The 20,077-nt window shown below is 38.6% G+C and overlaps 1 protein-coding gene and 1 pseudogene across 4 annotated transcripts in view; both read left to right on the top strand.

The window, feature by feature from the left end:
• The window catches only part of SUGCT (succinyl-CoA:glutarate-CoA transferase), a 765,791-nt gene that overhangs the window by 242,159 nt on the left and 503,555 nt on the right, over positions 1–20,077 (top strand). The window lies entirely within an intron of this gene.
• Positions 4,297–4,912, top strand: LOC308352655 (E3 ubiquitin-protein ligase RNF13-like; annotated as a pseudogene). The gene has a single exon. The product of its transcript is annotated as an E3 ubiquitin-protein ligase RNF13-like (transcript).

Below are 20,077 nucleotides of genomic sequence, written 5' to 3'. Positions count from 1 at the left end.
ATTGTATATATGGACCATATATTCTTTATCCATTCGTCCGTTGAAGGGCATCTTTATCCATTCGTCCGTTGAAGGGCATCTTCTTTATCCATTCGTCCGTTGAAGGGCATCCATTCTTTCCACAGTTTGGCAACTGTGGCCATTGCTGCTATGAACATTGGGGTACAGATAGCCCTTCTTTTCACTACATCTGTATCTTTGGGATAAATACCCAGTAGTGCAATTGCAGGGTCATAGGGAAGCTCTATTTTTAATTTCTTAAGGAATCTCCACACTGTTCTCCAAAGTGCCTGGACCAACTTGCATTCCCACCAACAGTGTAAGAGCGTTCCCCTTTCTCCACTTGTTGTTTCCTGTCTTGTTGATTTTGGCCATTCTAACTGGCGTAAGGTGGTATCTCAATGCGGTTTTGATTTGAATCTTCCTGATAACTAATGATGATGAACATTTTTTCATGTGTCTGCTAGCCATTTGTATGTCTTCTTTGGAGAAGTGTCTGTTCATGTCTTCTGCCCATTTTTTGACATGATTATTTGTTTTGTGTGTGTTGAGTTTGAGGGGTTCTTTATAAATCAGGGATATCAGCCCTTTGTCTGTGGTGTCATTTCCAAATATCTTTCCCATTCCGTGGGTTGCCTCTTTGTCTTGTTGACTGTTTCTTTTGCTGTGCAGAGGCTTTTGATCTTGATGAAATCCCAAAAGTTCATTTTCACTTTTGTTTCCTTTGCCTTGGGAGAAATGTCTTGATAGAAGATGCAGTGGCTGATGTCAAAGAGGTTATTTCCTATGTTCTCCTCTAGGATTTTGATAGATTCCTGCCTCATGTTGAGGTCTTTTATCCATTTCGAGTTTTCTTTGTGTATGGTGTAAGAGAATTGTCGAGTTTCATTCTTCTACACATAGCTGTCCAATTTTCCCAGCTCCATTTATTGAAGAGACTGTCATTTTTCCACTGTATATTTTTTCCTACTTTGTCATAGATATTTGACCACTGAGTTGAGGGTCCATATCTGGGCTCTCTACTCTGTTCCACTGGTCTATGTGTCTGTTTTTGTGGCAGTACCATGCTGTCTTGGTGATCACAATTTTGTAGTAAAGCTTGAAATCAGGCAATGTGGTGCCCCCAGTTGTTTTTTTCTTTTTCAACATTTCCTTAGCAATTTAGGGTCTCTTCTGGTTCTACACAAATTTTAGGATTGTTTGCTCCAGCTCTTTGGAAAATGCCTGTGGAATTTTGCTCGGAATGGCACTGAAAGTATAGATGGCTCTGGGCAGTATAGACATTTTAACAATGTTTATTCTTCCAATCCATGAACATGGAATTCTCTTCCATCTTTTTGTGTCTTCTTCAATTTCTTTCATGAGTGTTCTTTAGTCTTTGAGTACAGATCCTTTACCTCTTTGGTTAGGTTTATTCCCAGGTATCTTATGGTTCTTGGTGCTATAGTAAATGGAATCAATTCTCTAATTTCCCTTTCTGTATTTTCATTGTTAGTGTATAAGAAAGGAACTGATTTCTGTACATTGATTTTGAAGTTTTGTTTTTTCATTTATTTGACACAGAGAGAGAGCACAAGTAGGCAGAGAGGCAGGCAGAGAGAGGAGGAAGCAGGCTTCCTGCTGAGCAGAGAGCCCGATGTGGGGCTCGATCCCAGGACCCTGGGATCATGACCTGAGCCGAAGTCAGAGGCTTAACCCACTGAGCCACCCAGGCGCCCTCTGTACATTGATTTTGTATCCTGCCACATTACTGAATTGTTGTATGAATTCTAGTAGTTTGGGGGTGGAGTCTTTTGGGTTTTCCATAGAAAGTATCATGTCATCTGTGAAGAGAGAGAGTTTGACTGCTTCTTTGCCAATTTGAATACCTTTTATTTCTTTTTGTTGTCTGATTGCTGTTGCTAGGACTTTTAGCACTATGATGAAGAACAGTGGTGAGAATGGACATCCTTGTTCCTGATCTCAAAGGGAAGGCTGTCAGCTTTTCCCCATTGAGGATGATATTTGCTGTGGGTTTTTCATAGATAGATTTTATGAAGTTGAGGAATGTTCCCTCTATCCCTATACTTTGAATCATACTAATCGGGAACGGATGCTGAATCTTGTCAAATGCTTTTTTGCATCAATCGAGAGGACCATTTTTAAAATCTTAATTTGTCCTTAATATTTGAAGTGTAGTTTTGCCCAATGCAGAATTCTTGGTTGACATTTTATTTTCTTTTAGCACTTAAATAGATTATCCCACTGTCTTCTGGCCCCCATGGTTTCTTATGAAAAGTCAACTGTTAATTGTGTTTAGGCTCGCTTCTATGTGATCAGTTTCTTCTCTCTTGCTTCTTTCAAGATTCTTTATCTTTATCTTTTGATTGTTTGATTATGATATGTCTACATGTGGAACTCTTGGAGTTCATACTTGGAGTTCTTGGAGTCCAACTTGGAGTTCATAGAGCTTCTTGGATGTATAGGGTTTTTTTTTTTTTTAATATTTCATCAAAGATAGGATGTTTTGGCTACTAATTCCTTAAATTTGTTTTGTTTTGTTTTGTTTTCTTTCTCTCTCTCTCTCTCTCTCTCTCTTTTTTTTTTGTCTCTTCTTCATCTCCTCTTTCTCTCTCTTCTCCCCCTCCTTTTTCCTTTTGGATTCCCATTGTGTCCTATTGGTACACTTGATTATGTTCCACAGGTCTCTGAGTGTTTTTAATTTAAAAAAAATTTTTTTTTCTCTTTCTGCTACTCAGACTGGGTAATCTGAATTGACCTATCTTCAACTTTGCTTTCTGCTGTCAGTTCAGATTTGCTATTGAGCACTACTAAGTGCATTTTTAATTTATATCATTGTACTTTTCAACTTCAAAATTTCTTTTTTATTTTATTATTTTTAAAATTAACATGTAATGTATTATTTGCTTCAGGGGTACAGTTCTGTGAATCATCAGTCTTACACAATTCACAGCACTCACCATAGCACATACCCTCCCAATGTCCATAACGTAGCCTCACCCATACCCCCCTGCATCCCTCAGTTTGTTTCCTGAGATTAGGAGTCTTTTATGGTTTGTCTCCCTCCCGGATCCCATCTTGTTTCATTTTTTCCCTCCCTACCCACCACAATTCCCTACCCTGCCTCTTAAATTCCTCATATCAGAGAGATCATATGATAGTTGTCTTTCTCTGATTGACTTATTTCATTTAGCATAATACCCTCTAGTTCCATCCACATCTTTGCAAATGGCAAGATTTCATTTTTGATGGCTGCATAGTATTCCATTTCAACTTTGAAATTTCTTTTTTGTTCTTTTTATAATTTCAGTTTCTTTATTGGTATTATTTGGTAAGACATTGCTTTCATACTTTAGTTCAGAAGACATGGTTTCCTTTCATTCCTTGAAGATATCTTAAATAGCTGGTTTAAAATTTTTGTAGTGGGCTGAATGTTGGCTTTGATGATATATTCATGTCCTAAACCTTGAAGCCTGCCTTTCATGGCAAAAGAGTAATTTATGGAAAAATATGTGATTAAGTTACAGATCTTGAGAGGTGGAAGATTATCTTGGATTACCTGAGTTGGCTCTAAATGTAATTGCATGCATCCTTATAAGAGATAGGGAGAGGGAATTTTGAGATACACAAAATAGGAGAAAGTAATGTGAAGATGGAGGCAGGGACTGGAGTGATAGAGCCTCAAGCCAAGGAGTGCTGGCAATCTTCAGAAGGTTGAAGAGACAAGAAAAGGAATCTTCCCTAGAGCCTCTGGATGGAACGTGGTGATGCCTGCACCTCCATTTCAGGCTTCTGAGCTCCAGAACCATATGAGAATAAATTTATGTTGGTTAAACCCACCAAGTTCATGATAACTTGTTATGGCAGCCATAGGAAACTAATCAAGTCTGTCCAGTAAGTCCAATGGTTGGCCTTCTTCAGGAACAGTTTCTGTAGACTGTTTTTTTCCATGTTAATGGCCGTAAATTTTGTTTCTTTGCGTATTTCACATTTTTGTTGTTGTTGTTGAAAGTTGCACATTTAATATAATATTATGTGGCAGGTTTGACTTTTGCTGAGTCTTGGGGAGATGCATGTCAGGCCCAAAGTGCTGATGTCAGCATGGCTCCCAGCTTGGTGACTGGGTTCTTGCTTTCAACGTTCTGGCTGCTTGCATCTCTAACAATGTGACTGGAACTGTACTTAAGGCATTGGTGGGTCTTGGTCTCATCCATGTGGATCTCAGCCCAGACACTGTGCAGAGGAGATGGCATTTCATCCTCACCCCATCAGCTAGTCTGGTGATTTTATAGCGAGATGCTGCTCTTCATAGGGATGCACATGCTATCAACCACACAAGTCTACACCATCTTGACTGTCCAGCTCTTTGCATTCTTACACCTACAACCTGTAGAAACAGACATTTTAGCATATAATTTTGAAAATGCATCTCAGACATTTGATGACCTCCCAGCAAGATTTGGTTATAGACTCCCAGCTGAAGGTTTAAAAGTTTTTTTGATTAACTCAAAACCAGAAAATGCCTGTGAACCTATAATGGCTCCACCACTGAAAGACAATTCATCTGGTGCTTTCATTGTGTTGATTAGAAGACTTGATTGTAATTTTGATATAAAGGTTTTAAATTCACAGAGAACAGGATACAAAGCAGCCATAGTTCACAATGTTGACTCTGATGACCTCATTAGCATTGGATCCAATGACATTGATGTGCTAAAGAAAATGGACATTCCATCTGTCTTTATTGGGAAAGTATCAGCTAATTCCCTGAAAGACAAATTCACATATGAAAAAAGGTGCCACATCATCTTAGTCCTAGAATTTAGTCTTCCTTTGGAATACTACCTAATCCCCTTGTTTATCGTAGTGAACATCTATCTGTCTCATCTTGATAGTCGTTTTCATTAGGTAGTAAATTAATGTTAAATATATTTTAAAAAATAGTATGGATGGTTCTAAAAATCCTTGTATTGAGTGAGAGGAGCCTTACATTAAGGGAGTACATATTGTATGAGTCAATTTATATGGTTGAGTCTGGAAAAAGTAAATCTGGTAGAAAAATTGGAGCAGTGATTGCTTCTGTGGGGCTAGGAAGGGGTGAGAGATTTACTGAGAAGAGTATGAGGGACCTTTTGGGGGGTGAGTCGTGTTCTGTATCTTGAGAGGGATTTAGGTTTCACAAGTTTCTGTATACTTAAATTTTGTGCATTTCGTTGTATAGAAATTTTACCCAAGGAAAAGAAAAACTAAAAAAAAATATTAAACGCTAAGTAATTATATATCTGCTAAAGTGGGGGGACAGATACTGATGATCTGCAACCTACTTTGAAGTGCACTGTAAAAGAATGAAGAGAAAAAGAGATGTATTGAGGGTCGATAGGGGGGTGGATGTGTATGTGATAAATATGCAGTATAATGTTAATTGTAGATTCTAGGTAGTGGATATATGGGAATCATATACTTTTTCAAACTCTTCTCCATATTTGAAATTTTTCATGTTAAAATGTAAATAGAGGCGCCTGGGTGGCTCAGTGGGTTAAAGCCTCTGCCTTCGGCTCAGGTCATGATCCCATGGTCCTGGGATCGAGCCCCACATCGGGCTTTCTGCTCAGCAGGGAGCCTGCTTCCCTTCCTCTCCCTCTGCCTGCCTCTCTGCCTACTTATGATCTCTGTCTGTCAAATAAATAAATAAAATCTTTAAAAAATGTAAATAAAGAATAGTCTGAGGACGTGAAAAAAAATATTATGTGGCAAATCTGGAAATCAGATTCTTCTCTCTCTTCAGGGTTTGTTGTTGCTGTTAGCCTAATGATTTTTCTGAGCTAAATCTGTAAAGTCTGTATTCTTCATTGTGTGTGACCTCTGTTAGCGGGGTGATCAGTTAATGATTGGACAGAGATTTGCATAAATGCCTGGAACCACTAAGTTTCCCAGTTTCTGCCGAGGGTCTCCCTATGTGTGCTGGGACGTGTTTCCTTCACACTCAGCCAGGCAGTTGACAACTCTGCCTTCTGCTTCACTTCCTGCTTGCGCAGAGCTTCAAGGTCAGTCACAGCTGAGAACAAGGGTCTTCTCAGCTCTTTTCTGAGCATGTGCATAGCCCTGGTAAAGCGAACAGCCCCATACCTGTCAACGGACCTTTTAGATTTCCAGGAATATTTTGATGCTTTTCAAAGCTCCTTATGGACATTTCTTTCATTCTCCAGATTTCCCTTGATAGGCTTTTTGCTTAGTCTTTTGTTTGTCCCAATTGTTAACCACTGCAGTGATGCTTAAACAATTAACAAATACCTCTGGAGGCAAGGCTGTTCACACTGAGGGAAGTCCAAGTCAGAGTCAGGTGAAAAGAAGCCTTCCATAAATGGTGCGCCTGTCGTGATGAGCACTGCGTAATGTATGCAGTTCTTGAATCACTATCTTGTCCACCTGAAACTAATACAACACTGTATGTTAACTATATTGGAATTAAAATTTAAAAAAACTTAATAAAAAAGCGTTCAAAATGGGGCCTTCCAGGTAGGTCAAATACTGACAATTATCTGGTAATGAGACTTTGGAAGTTCTAAGCCCATTCTGTATCCTTTAGTGGCTGCAAGACTCCTGGTTTTCACTGTGATTGCAGACTATTGATTTTCAAGGCTCCTGTGTAGCTGGGAGCCGGGGGATGGGAACAGGTCAAGTTAAAATGTCATAAAGCTCACTGTTCTTACAGTGATTTAGGTGTTTTTCCGAAATAAATGCTCTCTGGATTGCAGTAGGCCTTCGGTTAATTTTCAGAGTCCTAAAAAAAATTATTTTTCAGAGTCTTGAAAAAGTTGTTATCGACCATTTTTGCCAATGATTTTGTTAGGTGGAGGAGAGGATTTTTGGGGTCTTTAGTCTTCCTTCCTTCCTTTATTTATTTATTTATTTTAATGTGACTCCAACATGTGGCTTTTTTAAAAAAGATTTATTTATTTGTTTATTTGACAGAGAGAGAGACAGTGAGAGAGGGAACACAAGTAGGGGGAGTGGGAGAGGATGAAGCAGGCTCCTTGCTGAGCAGGAATCCTGATGCGGGGCAGGACTCTGGGATCATGACCTGAGCTGAAGGCAAACACTTAATGACTGAGCCACCCAGGAGCCCCCGTTTTGTTTTGTTTCTTTAAGATCTTATTTATGCATTTTTTTTGAGAGAAAGAGAAATTGTGAGTGCACAAGCCAAGAGGAGAGACAGAGGGAGAAGGAGAGAGAATCCTCAAGCAGGCTTTCCGCTGAGCATTAAGCCCAATGTGGGTGATCTCAGGATCCTGGGGTCATGCCTGAGCTGAAATCAAGAGTCAGATGCTTAACAGACTGAGCCACCCAGGCGCCCCTTGGGTGAAGCGTGTTTAAAGGATGGAGGGGAAAGAACTTCACAGTAGTTTTGCCTCATGACTTCACTATTGTTTTAGCATGATTTCTTTTTTCTTTCTCTTTCCTTTATGTAAATACCAGTTTCTCTTTCTTTATTGAGGTAATGAAGAGTGTGTAGCCTGCCTCCTAAACAGGGAATAGCCAAGTGTCGCGTCCTTTGAGTTGTATTCTATGGTTTACCTCTGGAGGGACAAGATGCGCCGTGTTGGGGAGGCATGACTGGCCTTTCCCCCAACCCCGTCCTGTCCCCCCCTATTCCTACTGGCCTTTTCTTTGGGTTGCATCTCATTCCCTAGATTCTACTTCATGGATACCAGTTAGAATTTTCGGAATTTTCTGGATTCAGTTTCTCTCATCTCTGCAGTGCTTCTTGACAATAATGAAAGGAGCTGAAGGTTGATATCCTAAATCTTCAGTCTCTTGTCTCTGATGGCCCTTATCAAAACTTGTGGTGTCCTCCGTTTGACTGCTGCTCACACATTTTTGTTCTTTTTCCTTTTTGTCTCTATTTTGTTAGGTTTTGGGGGTAGAGGTTTAGTGATTCAGTTTCTTCTTTGTACGGACTATTTGAGATGATTCAGAATTATTTACTTTAAAATAAATAGTAAATGTCTGTCAAATGAGAATTTTGGTTTTAAAAAAGTAAATGTATAGGCCCTTCTTTCTGGTTGTAGTTCATTAATAAGGCCTGTTGCTTACTGCAGTCACGTCTCATTTGTGCCATCTCCATGTAGGACATACTAATATTTCTTCTCAGTAGGAGGAGTCTAGTGGGACGTGTCAAGAAAAATAAGACATAGAATCCATTTTGTTTTAGCTCTTTAAATACAAGTTATTAGATTCTTCAAGAGTCACCTCAATCTTATAATCTTATAATAGTATTATGCTACAGGTTTGTATGACCCTAAATGTGTCTGGACATATAATACATAAATAATAGAAATAGAAATACTAGTAGTAGTAGTACTAATAATAGGAGTAATGAGAAACTTTTGATAATATTTAAATGGTATTTTTTGTGCAAGAAGGTTATAAGGCAGTTGTATAATTCAGATTTGTTTGCCCAAGTCTTATAGCATGTTTTCTTTTGTTCACATGGATAGAATATCAAAATGTTAATATGTCATCTTCACAATTTTATGTTCTTTTAAACTCCAGTTCCTTTAAAAAATAAATCTACAAAGCATTACCAGTTTTGCTTTTGTAAAAAACAAAGCAAACAACCCCTTCCCCAAAGAAACCCCTAAATTTATTGATTGGTTGTTCAGAAAAAATGATAAAATTCAGTAATTTCTAAATCAGTGTGATTAGGTTATTTCCTTCTCTCAGGAGACTCCCTAGACCCAGTGGTGTTGTTCTAGTGTGGATGTAATGAAACTTAATACATTAAGGATTATATTGGCAAGTCCATAATATGTCATTCCCCTGTCTCTCTCACTGTACCAGATATCCTAATTATTAAAAAATCACAAACAGACATACAAAAATTCCACCAAACCAGATAACGACATAACATCTGGAAAAATGGTTTTGGTTAAGGAAGAAAACAATGAGTGGTCTTTTTTTTTTTAATGTTAATCATTTGTGTTTATATTTATCTTAAATAATATATTTAAAATAGACAGTTATTTTATTTTTAAAGATTTATTTACTCACTTTAGAGAGAGAGAAAGAGCACACATTTGAGGGGAAGGGCAGTGGCAGAGGCAGAGGGAGAGAGAGAGAAGCAGACTCCCCCTGAGCATAGAGCCTGATGCAGGGCTTGATCCCAGGACCCAGTGATCATGACCTGAGCCGAAACCAAGAGTCAGACGCTTAACTGACTGAGATACCCGGGTGCCCCTGGACAGTTATTTTAGAAGAGATGATGAACTGAACTTAAACATGCAATGAATCATGCAAATGCAGCTGATTACATAGACCTGGAGTAAATGTAGCTCCTACCTTCAAAGGAGGGGTCTGTATAACCCAAGAAATTTCTTGAGTCCTATAATTAAGACATGGACTCTTATTTAATCGTGGTGGTATTATTTTTCCAAAAACACCTAAGATATTTTAAATATAAGCACTGCCCTGTCATGTATTTATTTTCATATGTCCCTGGGCAGCCTGTTTTAAGAGTTTTATGGGCATGTGGCTTTTCTGATAGACTGAATACGTTTTTCAGGATCTTGCATAATCTAGTGACTCTCAGAATTATGTTGTCAGGAATAGAATTTTATTTCTTGTAGGTTTACTCTTCACATGTTTATACTCTCCATATATTTATAATTTAAAAAGTGAAGAGCTATTTTAAGGTGGAAGGAAGTGAGCTTAGCTCATCTTGTGTTGTCCTTTGAGAGAACATCACTCTCAAGGATTTGGCATGGCCAGTCCACTTTATTGGATAGGAAGAGGTCATGGGTTACTAGTTTCAGTCAGGTTCTCCATTTTATGGAAAAGAATACTCCCCAAGTGTTTAGAAAGGAGCATGTGAGAGAAGATACAAAGCTTTGGCTTTGGGTCTAAGATCATACCTTTACTCATAATTACAGCGCCAACAATAATGGCTTATGGGAATGTAGTGAGGAATAAAGTGTTACAGCTTATTGAATCTACTATATTTGTGTTAACTCAGATATATTCATGAGATAAAGAAACCAATAAATTTCAAATGTTCATATCAAGTTGAATATTTCAAAGTTTATTTCCTACTGCTTTGATTAGCTGTATTCTTAAGACAAGTTGTAGTCTTTCCTTATTATTCACATAAAAGGTAGCATTTATGACTTACATGATTTACATCAATGACTTCACTGATATTTCACTTAACTAAATCTGATTAATTTTTATTTTTTGATTTAAAAATCAAATATTAAATTGTGGCTGTTTACAAAGAAGCGTTTTTGGTTTTTTCTCTGCTTATAATAAGGGGTTTGCTTTCTGTATCATACATAGAATCTCTAAATTGGTATTTTTACCTAATGATCCAAGAAAACACATGTAATGAGTTGTTTTATAGATACATTTCTTTTAAGTAGAGAAAAAATACAGATGAAAATAGCAAAAAGCTGAAATAAAACAAGAGAATTTAATTTAGGTTTCATGCTTAGAAATGTCTGAGACCATATTCTTTGAATATATAACCTTTGATGAAATGACAAATTGGATGGTTTGAAAATTACATTAACTCTTTGAAGTTGTGATCACGTAGCTTTTGTCCATCATCTTTGAAAATCATTTAAGTGCTGAAACATACATGGTTATATAAGTTATATATAGTTACAAAGGCAACTACTGAAAAAAAACTTTATCTTCGTAAGAGCTCATATTCTAAGATAGATTACACTCATTTATTCATTTTATTGAATATAGAGGGGATACATGGGGATAGACTTTAATTAAATAATACAGAAATGAGTAGAAATCATCAGTACCTTAAGTCCTGCAGAATGGAGATTTATAGCACTGTGAGAGCATTATGTGGAGGGATTTGATGTAGTCATGGTCATCAGGGAAATTTCTCTATGGAAGTGATGATGAGTTGAGCTCTGAAAAAAAAAAAAACACTCAGAATTACTAGGCAAAGGGTAAGGAGAGTCATATTTCCTCTGCTTGGAATTTTTTTTTTTTACATATTTTATACTATATAATATATTGACGTGTTCATTTTGGCCTGAGAGAGCAGCTCTAGTTCATGTTCTTTTTCAGACAAGGAAACTAGAACCCATGGCGTTTAAGTGACTTGCCTAAGATTCATAGCTACTTCTGAGAAAAATTGAACGAGGATGTATGATTTATGATCAATGTCTTTTCTAGTAAGCCAGGTTCAAGACCTAAGAATAACAGAACAAAGATGCACTTAACTTCTTGTTCATTCATTTTTTTACTCAACTTAGAAAACACCACTGTGTGGAAGAGTCTGTGCTACTTGCTGTGAAAAATATGGAAGCGAATAATAGGTGGCATTTGCCTTTAGGGAGCTTATCATCTAGTAGGGAATATAAAACAATATTTGAATTTATAGAGTAAAATTATACATGTCAACAGAAAAATACAGATAAAATATGGGAATTGAGATGAAGAAAGAATTATATCCATTCGGAATGAGTCTGTGAAGGCTTCCTGGAGGGAATGATAATTGAGCTGGGCTCCAGTATGAAAATGAAGGGCATTTGGTGCAAAATGAACTGCATGAGCAAAGAAGAAGGTTGTCAGGACATCAGCAGGTAGTTCTCGTTAGATGATACTAAAATGGGTCAAGGGAAAGATAGTGGGAAATAAATTTGGAACATGAGACTTGATTGTGGATAAATACTAAGATAAAGGAGAACCATTATTAAAAAGGGGCATAAATAAATCATAACTGTAGGTCAATGCTAAGGGCACTGGGTAGAAGATAAAGAAAGATTGAATGCGTAGTTGCTCTAAGGGGTGCTGGCGATACAAAGATGAATCCATACAATTTAAGAATAGGAGTAAATGTGCTGTAGGAGATGTGGAGAAAACCAGGTATGAGAGTTTCATGCCTAGGTTAGGGAGATAGCCATGAGTTCTCCTGTGAAGAGTTTTCAAACGCTATTCAGTTAGGTGGAGTTTCAGTCGTTCATCTCTTTGTACCACGGCGTCACTCTAAGTCAATCATGATCCAGCAGCTGATGGTGGAGTCTTACTGAGCTGGGTGTTAAGGCTACGCCATGCGTCCTTTAGCTTACAAGGCTGCCCTGGCTCCCTCAATTGTTCATTCACCAAAGGTTTACCGAGAGATTACTATGTGCCAGGCACTGTGATCAGGTGTTGAGTATCCTCAAGGGTCTTATGTCTGGCATGTTAAACCAAGTAATTAAAAATACAGTGTGATCAGTGTTAATGATAGAGGAGGGGTACTGGGAAGTATGGAAGATAAAGCCAGGGCTCTTTTCAATGATCGTAACATTTTAAGGAAATTGAAAATAGTCCTATTAGCTCATATTTTAGTTGTCAGTGCCAGAGTCATTAATGGCCACTAGGAAAAAATCCATATTAATTCTGAAATGCATTAAATTTCCTCACTGCATGAGGGGTAAAGAGAGAAGGAGGACTCATGGCTGGTTGCATGGCCTTGGAGTCCCACCGTCCTGGCTGGATTTCAGTCAGTACTTACTTGCTGGGTGACCTTGTGTAAGCTACTTAATGTCACTGCCGTCAGTTTCTCCAGCTGTAAATGGGGGAAAATTAGATCTACGTCTTAGTCAGACTTTAGTGAGATGAATATCTGAAGCATACTAAGTGTTCAATGAGAGACATCTTTTTTACAAAGTTGCAGTGCTTGTAAGAGAATGGAATCCAACTAATGCCTTAATCTACATGTGGTATATGGACCCCACCTTCACTGATTACTGTCCTTGGACAAGCAACCTGAGCTTGTGCTGCTTCTCCCATATACAAAAGGGACTGTGTTGTCCCCTAGAAGTTTTTAGTGAAGGTCTAAATATTAATTCTACCATATAGTATTTTTTTCACTTTTAGAGAAGATGCTACATCAAGAGTGTTTTATTTCTTTCCTCAAATATATTTTTCTATAAAAGTTGAAAATGCTTCATGTCTCTTTCTGATCTTATTTTTTTTTTAAATGCACGTGGCTGTTTACAGCTTTTAAGGTGATGTGTGGACATTTATCATGAAACTAATAATTTGTGTCGCTTTATAAAGCATTGCCCAAGTCCTTTCTTGCCAATCTTCTTATGACATGTAACAATTGTTAGGTGGGATGGATGCATATACAGATGCTTAACCAGATTTTATTGATTATAAATAAAATAGCTTAAAAAGAAAATGTTAAAAATATAATGACTGCTGCCATTTTCACAAGAAATTCGGAATAAAGAAATATGGGGTATTCTCTTAGGGACAGGAACATGGTTTGGTTCTTTCTTCACTGCATTTAGACATAGATGCAATCTAGAAAGCCATTTTCAGAACTGTTACAGTACAAAATAGAGTACAAAAGGAGCGTTCAGAAGATAGGATTGGAGCTGATCATGCTTTCAGAAAGGCCTTGACACTACTCTCTTAAAAATGAAATAGCTATAGGGCATATCAGTCTTCTCAGTAAGCTCCAGTGTTTGTAAGAAATGCCACGTTATTTATTTATTTATTTATTTAAATTTAATTTAATTATTTAATTATTTTATTTTTTAAAGTTTTATTTATTTGAGGACTAGAGAGAGAACAGGAGCAGGGGGGAGGGGCAGAGGGAGAAGGAGAAGCAGGCCCCTGCCGAACAGGGAGCAGGGAGCCTGATATGTGACTCAATCCCAGGACCCCAGGATCATGAGCTGAGCCAAAGGCAGATGCCCAACCGACCGAGCCACCAGGCACCCCTTTAATTTTAATTTTTAAAAAATTTTTAAAAATTGTGTTCAATTAGCTAACATATAATACATTCTTTCTTTTTTTTGACATATAAATAAGTCTCATATAATTTCCAAAATTACATGACATATGAATTATTAGGAAGCCTGTTTCAAAAAAAAGTAAAAATCAACATAAGTTAGGCTGGCTTACTACAATGCCATAAAATCAGCAGCATGCATATTTAAATTATTTAGAATTTCCAAAACTGCTCAGTAAAATCAAAATTCCTAAAAAATACTGCCCAAGAAGCAGAGTTTCGTTTTCAAATGTTTAAAATAATACAAAAATATGGGTAGCCATAGATTTAGATTGTAATACAAGTATATTAACAATTCTATATTTTTTAGCATTAAGCCACAGTTTAAAGAGGAGGAGTTTGAATCGGTGGTAAAAAGAAATACACAGCAAGGGAAGTTCATAGTACATTATTTCTTTTAAATAAACCTAAATCCAACTCTGAACTCCCATCCCACTAGCTTGAAGGGAATTCCATTTCAGTCATAAAGGCACTCCCTCTCTCACTCACAAAGTTCTGGCGTCTGGTTCCTGGGGGTGTTGCACAGAACAGTGTTCAAGGGTGATCCTTGGTCTTTTAGTCCGAATTAGTTTCCACTTTGATACCCATTGTCCACCAGTTTCTCTCAACTCAGTTTTAATAGCATTTTGGGTGGAAAAGTTTTTGTGGTGTCGAACTGTCCTGTGCACCGTAGGATGTTTTTGGCATCCCAAACTCTCACTCTTTTTGACGACGACAACAGCAACAACAACAGCGACAACAAAAGCCTTCCCTACCTTTCCAGAGTCCCTTAGTGGAGCCCCCTAACGTGTGACTTTCACTTCACCAGCCAATCCTTTGGGATCTGATGATGTCGTGGCTACGCATTGCCCAGTATGTGGGGACCCAGGGGTCTCAGGTGCTCTGAATGGAGTCCTGTGTGGCCACCTCGCTAGTGTTTCCTATGGAGACCCAACCTCTTTCCTGGAACTCTGGAAGGGGGAGGCCTGAGATCCCTTTACTGAAGATCCCACAGACCTCCAGCCCTTCATCAAGCTTGGGACAATCTTCTTAATTCCTCTTGCTGCTTGTGCCACGCTTGTCCCCACCTTTATCTGTGACTCTCACACAGAATGCATTAGCCTATATTGTTGCTGTTTCCATAGCACAAGGCTTTTGGAAAACTCTGGCAAAGAAAGGACGTTCTCTTTAGGCAACTTCTGCCTCAGCTCTGCAGCCCACACTGTGGCAAAGGAGTGCAGAAGGTCTGGTTATCCATTCTTAGAAGGTAGAAGTGGAGCAGAAGAAGGCCAAATCAAAAATGCAAACCACCAAATGTTGTTTCAGTCTTTTGCATCATTCAACAATAGTACAACCATAAAGCTAGTTAAAATCTCAATGAGTTATCCCAGCCTATACCCAACTGTGGATTTTTATATCACATCCCTTGAAAACAAATGTTCCCTTGGGTTATGGACACTGGGGAGGGTATGTGCTATGATGAGTGCTGTGAAGTGTGTAAACCTGGTGATTCACAGACCTGTACCCCTGTGGCTAATAATACATCATATGTTAATTTTAAAAAAAAAGAAAAAAACAAATGTTCCCAACCTACCTGTCTGGTTTGATTTCTTCACTATAGGGAATCAGAGCTCCGTTAACTTGGGTAAATAGGACCATGGCTACGGGTTAAGCTGAGGAACAGAGAATAATTGGGTAGGGTTGAGGGCATATGTACTTTTTTCTGTTGGAGTTGTTTTTTTTAAATAATTTTATTTTATTTTTTATCCATTTGTTTATTTATTTATAAAGATTTTATTTATTTATTTGACAGAGAGAGAGACGGTGAGAGAGGGAACACAAGCAGAGGGGGTGGGAGAAAGAGAAGCAGGCTCCCCACTGAGCAGGGAGCCCGATGTGGGGCTCGATCCCAGGACCCTGGGATTATGACCCGAGGCAAAGGCAGCCGCTTAACCAACTGAGCCACCCAGGCGCCCCTCATTGGAGTTTTTCAACTGAACAACAGAAAGCAGGGAACTGTTTGAACTGCTCTCATTCACAATTCTCCTGGGGATGTTACTTTCTAGTTTGATAAGAGAGAAGTTAATTTGTTCCATGCGATGAATGCCTTAGGGCATTAGGATTTATTTTTCTTGCCAAACCCTTTGGAGTGGTTAGTGCTAGTCCCATTTATCTGGTCCTGTTGTCCTGTGAAAGAATCAGAACAGTGGTTTACAGATGGCTTGTCATCTGTTAAAGGAGGATGATAATAGGTACCTACCCCACAGGGCTGGTAAAGTTTAAAGGAAGTAATGTATATCAAGTACCCAGAACACTGCCCGGCCCTCAGTAAGTGCTGTGTAAGGGATCATGTCTAGGGGTCCTGGCCCTATGCTAAGTCCTTTACGTCTTTGTGCTGTCTCATTCATGCTCCCTGAAACTTCCTGAGATAGGGATTATTATCCCCATTTCACAGAGAAGGATATGAGGCTTAAGGAGTTTTCTACTTGCCCAAGGAAACACAGGCTGTGAGTGGATGAGTGGGTGCTGGTTACAAGTACAGAAGGAAACATTCTCTTTGCATCTGGGAGGAGCAGAGTGGCTTGGGCCCACCGTATCATCAAAGCCTCCGTGAGTTTTGGTTTCTACGTACCTGCACCCACTTTTCAACTGCAAGTAGAAGAATGAAGTAGAAATCTAATTGGAACTGTCCCAAAGTTAAGAGTGAAAAAAAAAAAAAAAAGAATCTGGTTCAGTCTGTTGAGTAACATGGAGTTTGCACCTGGAATATATTTGTTTGAGTCCCCCTTACACACCACTGAAAAATATGCTGTAATGATAGGCATTTAATGAAGCAGGCTAGTGGGCACGTTGGTAATAGGTTACATTTTATTTTCCTTAGGGTAATTATAACAGGCTTATACTATAATGAGAGAATTCTGGTTTTGGAATTGAAATTAGTTTAAATACAAATCACTGGAAAAACACAAGTCAGAACATTTTCACATTTTAAAAATTAGCAGATGTTCTTGTAGAAATTCACATTTTATATTTTCACATCATGCTCTGAAGTAAAATAAAAGCAGGATCTCCTATTGTTTTGGGTGTGGATAATGATTTAGTTATAAGAGATCTTTTTTTCTCTATTAAAAAGTCCTCCATGGTTCTTAGTGTCATATTTTTACAAATTAAGAACTTTAAAAATATGTTTGAGATGTTCACTTATCAATGAGAAAAACTATGCTTCCTTGTCTTTTTGTCGACAAGTCATTATCAGACTTCCCTCTTGTTATTGTTTTAATATGTTTCAAGATAATTTATTTTTGTAAGGAAGAGATATTTGTGAAGACTATTAAGACCAACTTAAGTAGATTAAAATGTAAAACTATTTTGCAGATTCCTTTGCAAAGGGTAAGACTTTTGACTATGGAACATACGCATCAAGTTTTGTGTTCTGACTTTAAAATCAACAACAAACATTGATAATAACTAAAATTCTGATAGTAACTAAAATTTACTTTGTTGGATCTGTACTCAGTGCCAGGCTATATCCTAAGCTCTCTATCTCATTAATTCCTAATGACAAAGCAATAAGGTGAATATGACCCCCATGGTACACATGAAAGAACTGAGGAATTAAAGAGGTTACATGATTTTCTCAGAATGTTGAAAAATGGTGGAGCAGTGGTTTTTGAATCCCAGACCTCTGTCATTAGCCAGTTTCCTCAACTACTGCATTATGATATGAATGAGCTAGAAGTGCACAGGCCATTATGGACATACAGAAGTAGACACTTCACCAAACCTGGGAGGCTTGAGTCTTAAAGTACATCAATGAGCTTAGGGTGTTTCTGGAGGGGATGGGGAGAATTTGAGGGGGGCAGGGAAGGAAAGGAATTCCAGGTAGAACATTCTGCAAATAGGAGAGCTTATCACTGTTACTTGCAGTATACTGAGAGTATTAAATAAGACAGGGGACGATGCCAGTGAGGTCAGGTCCAAATTGTGGAGAAATCTGTGTTGAAGAGCTTAAGCATGTTCTTATAGGATAGAGAGATACTGATAGGTTTCAGGCATAAAACTGGCATGGCTGTATTTGTGTTTTAGGTAAATCACTCTTAAATGGGTGAGGAGATGGTTTTCATAGACAAAACAGGAGGTGGGGAGACCAGTTTCCGTCTTCTGTGTGAAGATGATAAAGACTTTGGATTAGGTCAGTGGTGCTAGAGGATCCATTTAGGATGTATTTAGATATGAATTTGCAGTATTTAATCACTCTTAGCTGTGGGTGATGAGGGAGATAAAGGGATAAACAGTAAGTGACAGATTTCCAGCCTGTATAACTCAGTGGATTGTAGAGTCACCAGTTAAGACTGAGAAAAATAGAGGAAGAGGATCAGTCAGAAGGTACAATGAGTTCATGTTGGGTTGATACAGCCAAGTGGTAACAGCCAACAGAAATTGACTAAATGAGTCTGATATTGTGGGCAGGGATTTGAGGTAGAGACAAGGTTAGGAATCAAGCATTTTTGGTAGCTGTAACTATTAGAGTGATCAAGATCATGGTGCATGTGAGAATAGTGAGCTATTGATGGGCTATGGGGTACTTGGGTTGGGTGAATGAAAGGGCGCCAACTAAGGAGACAGAACAAGAATAATCAGAGATATGATGAACCAGTGGCGTCAGAGAAGCAGAGTTTCAGGAAAGTGATAAACGGCTGTGCTGTGCTGTAGAGCGGTGTTACAAGAGCTGGGAAACGTCCACTGAACGAGACAATGGAGACAACCGACGACTTTTGCAAGAAGAGATCTAGTGCAGTGGTGTTGACAGAAATCATGTCACATTGGTTTTAGACATAAACATTAGGCTGGCAATTGAGATGGCAAGTTAAGAGTTTTCTTTTGAGTATTTTGGTTGATAGAGAGGATTGTGTAGTACTAAAGGTGAATGTATATGTGTCTCTGTGTGTGTGTGTGTGTGTGTGTGTGTGTGTGTATGTGTTATGTACTTGTACATGTAGTTATTTTTTTTTTCCAAGGGAGGGAATAGAATTTAGCAGGTTTCTAGGCTGTGCGAGACGAGGCCATTGAGAGGGAGAGGTTAAAGACACAGGAGAAGTTATGACCAAAGTGCAGGCCCCAAGTGAGGTCCTAGGGCTGGATTAAAGAGATGGGGATCTGATGTGGGATTACAGGGCCATTCCTTTCTGGAGGAAGGAAGGAGAGGAATAAAGATGGGTGTACTTGTAGATCACTCACAGGTCATGTATGTTAGTCTAGTGATAATACAGCTTGCTGGTTTCAGCCGTCTGGAGGAAGAAGGAAGCCATGACAATTCTTAAAAATGAATGTGGTGAGAGATATAGAAAGTGGCAAAGCTTTGTTACTAGTCTTGAAGTGCTGGAGTTCAGAACAGCAACAACAAACCCAAAGACTTGTGCTTGGTATTGTGTCTTAGCTCCTACTGACCACAATGCAGATGGTCATGCAGGAACAAGCTGTGAGCTCTTGACCTGGACTTTGAGCTTTGACTTTGGTGACCTTGTTTATATGTGCTGAGACATGGGTTCAAAGGAGGTATTTCCTTTAGACCAGTGATTTTCAAACATGACTGCTAATAGGAGTCACTGGGAGAGCTTTAAAGAAATAGTGACACCATTGTCACCCTCTTAGCTTCTGGATTAACTGATTTTGGGTGGTACATGGTCACCAATATTTTTTAAAGCTCTGCAGGTGATGTGGCCATGTGGCCAGGGTTGAGAACCACTGCGTTAGACCATTGGTCAGCAAATGTTTCCTGGAAAGGGCCACATAGTAAGTAGTTCAGACTTTGTGGGCTCTATAGTTCCCTTTGTAACTACTCAGCTCTGTCATAGCTCAACAGAAGCCATAGATAATACTTAAATAAGCTAGCTTGGCTGTGTTCCAGTACCACTTTGCTTATGGACACTGAAATGTGAATTTTGTATAATTTTCTCATGTCACAAAATAATGTTCTTCTTTTAATACCCATTCCCTGTCCAACTGCCACTTAAAAATGTAAAGGCCATTATCTCATGGGCCATATGGATGTGGGCTGCAGTTTGCTGACTCCTGCTTGACACCCTTGCTGCTCAAAGTGTGGTCCCAAACTAACATAGGCATCACCTGGAAGGTGGTTAGAAATGCAGAATTTTGAGCCTCGACCCAGGTTTCCTGAATCATAATCTGCATTTTTTAAAATGATTTTATTTATTTTATTTATTTATTTGACAGAGAGAGAGATCACAAGTAGACAGAGAGGCAGGCAGAGAGAGAGGGGGAAGCAGGCTC

This window comes from Martes martes, assembly GCF_963455335.1.
Source record: "Martes martes genome assembly, chromosome: 11".
In the NCBI taxonomy this organism is placed as follows: domain Eukaryota; kingdom Metazoa; phylum Chordata; class Mammalia; order Carnivora; family Mustelidae; genus Martes; species Martes martes.
The sequence above is the reverse complement of the archived record's forward strand: the minus strand, read 5'-3'. Positions and strand labels throughout refer to the sequence as shown.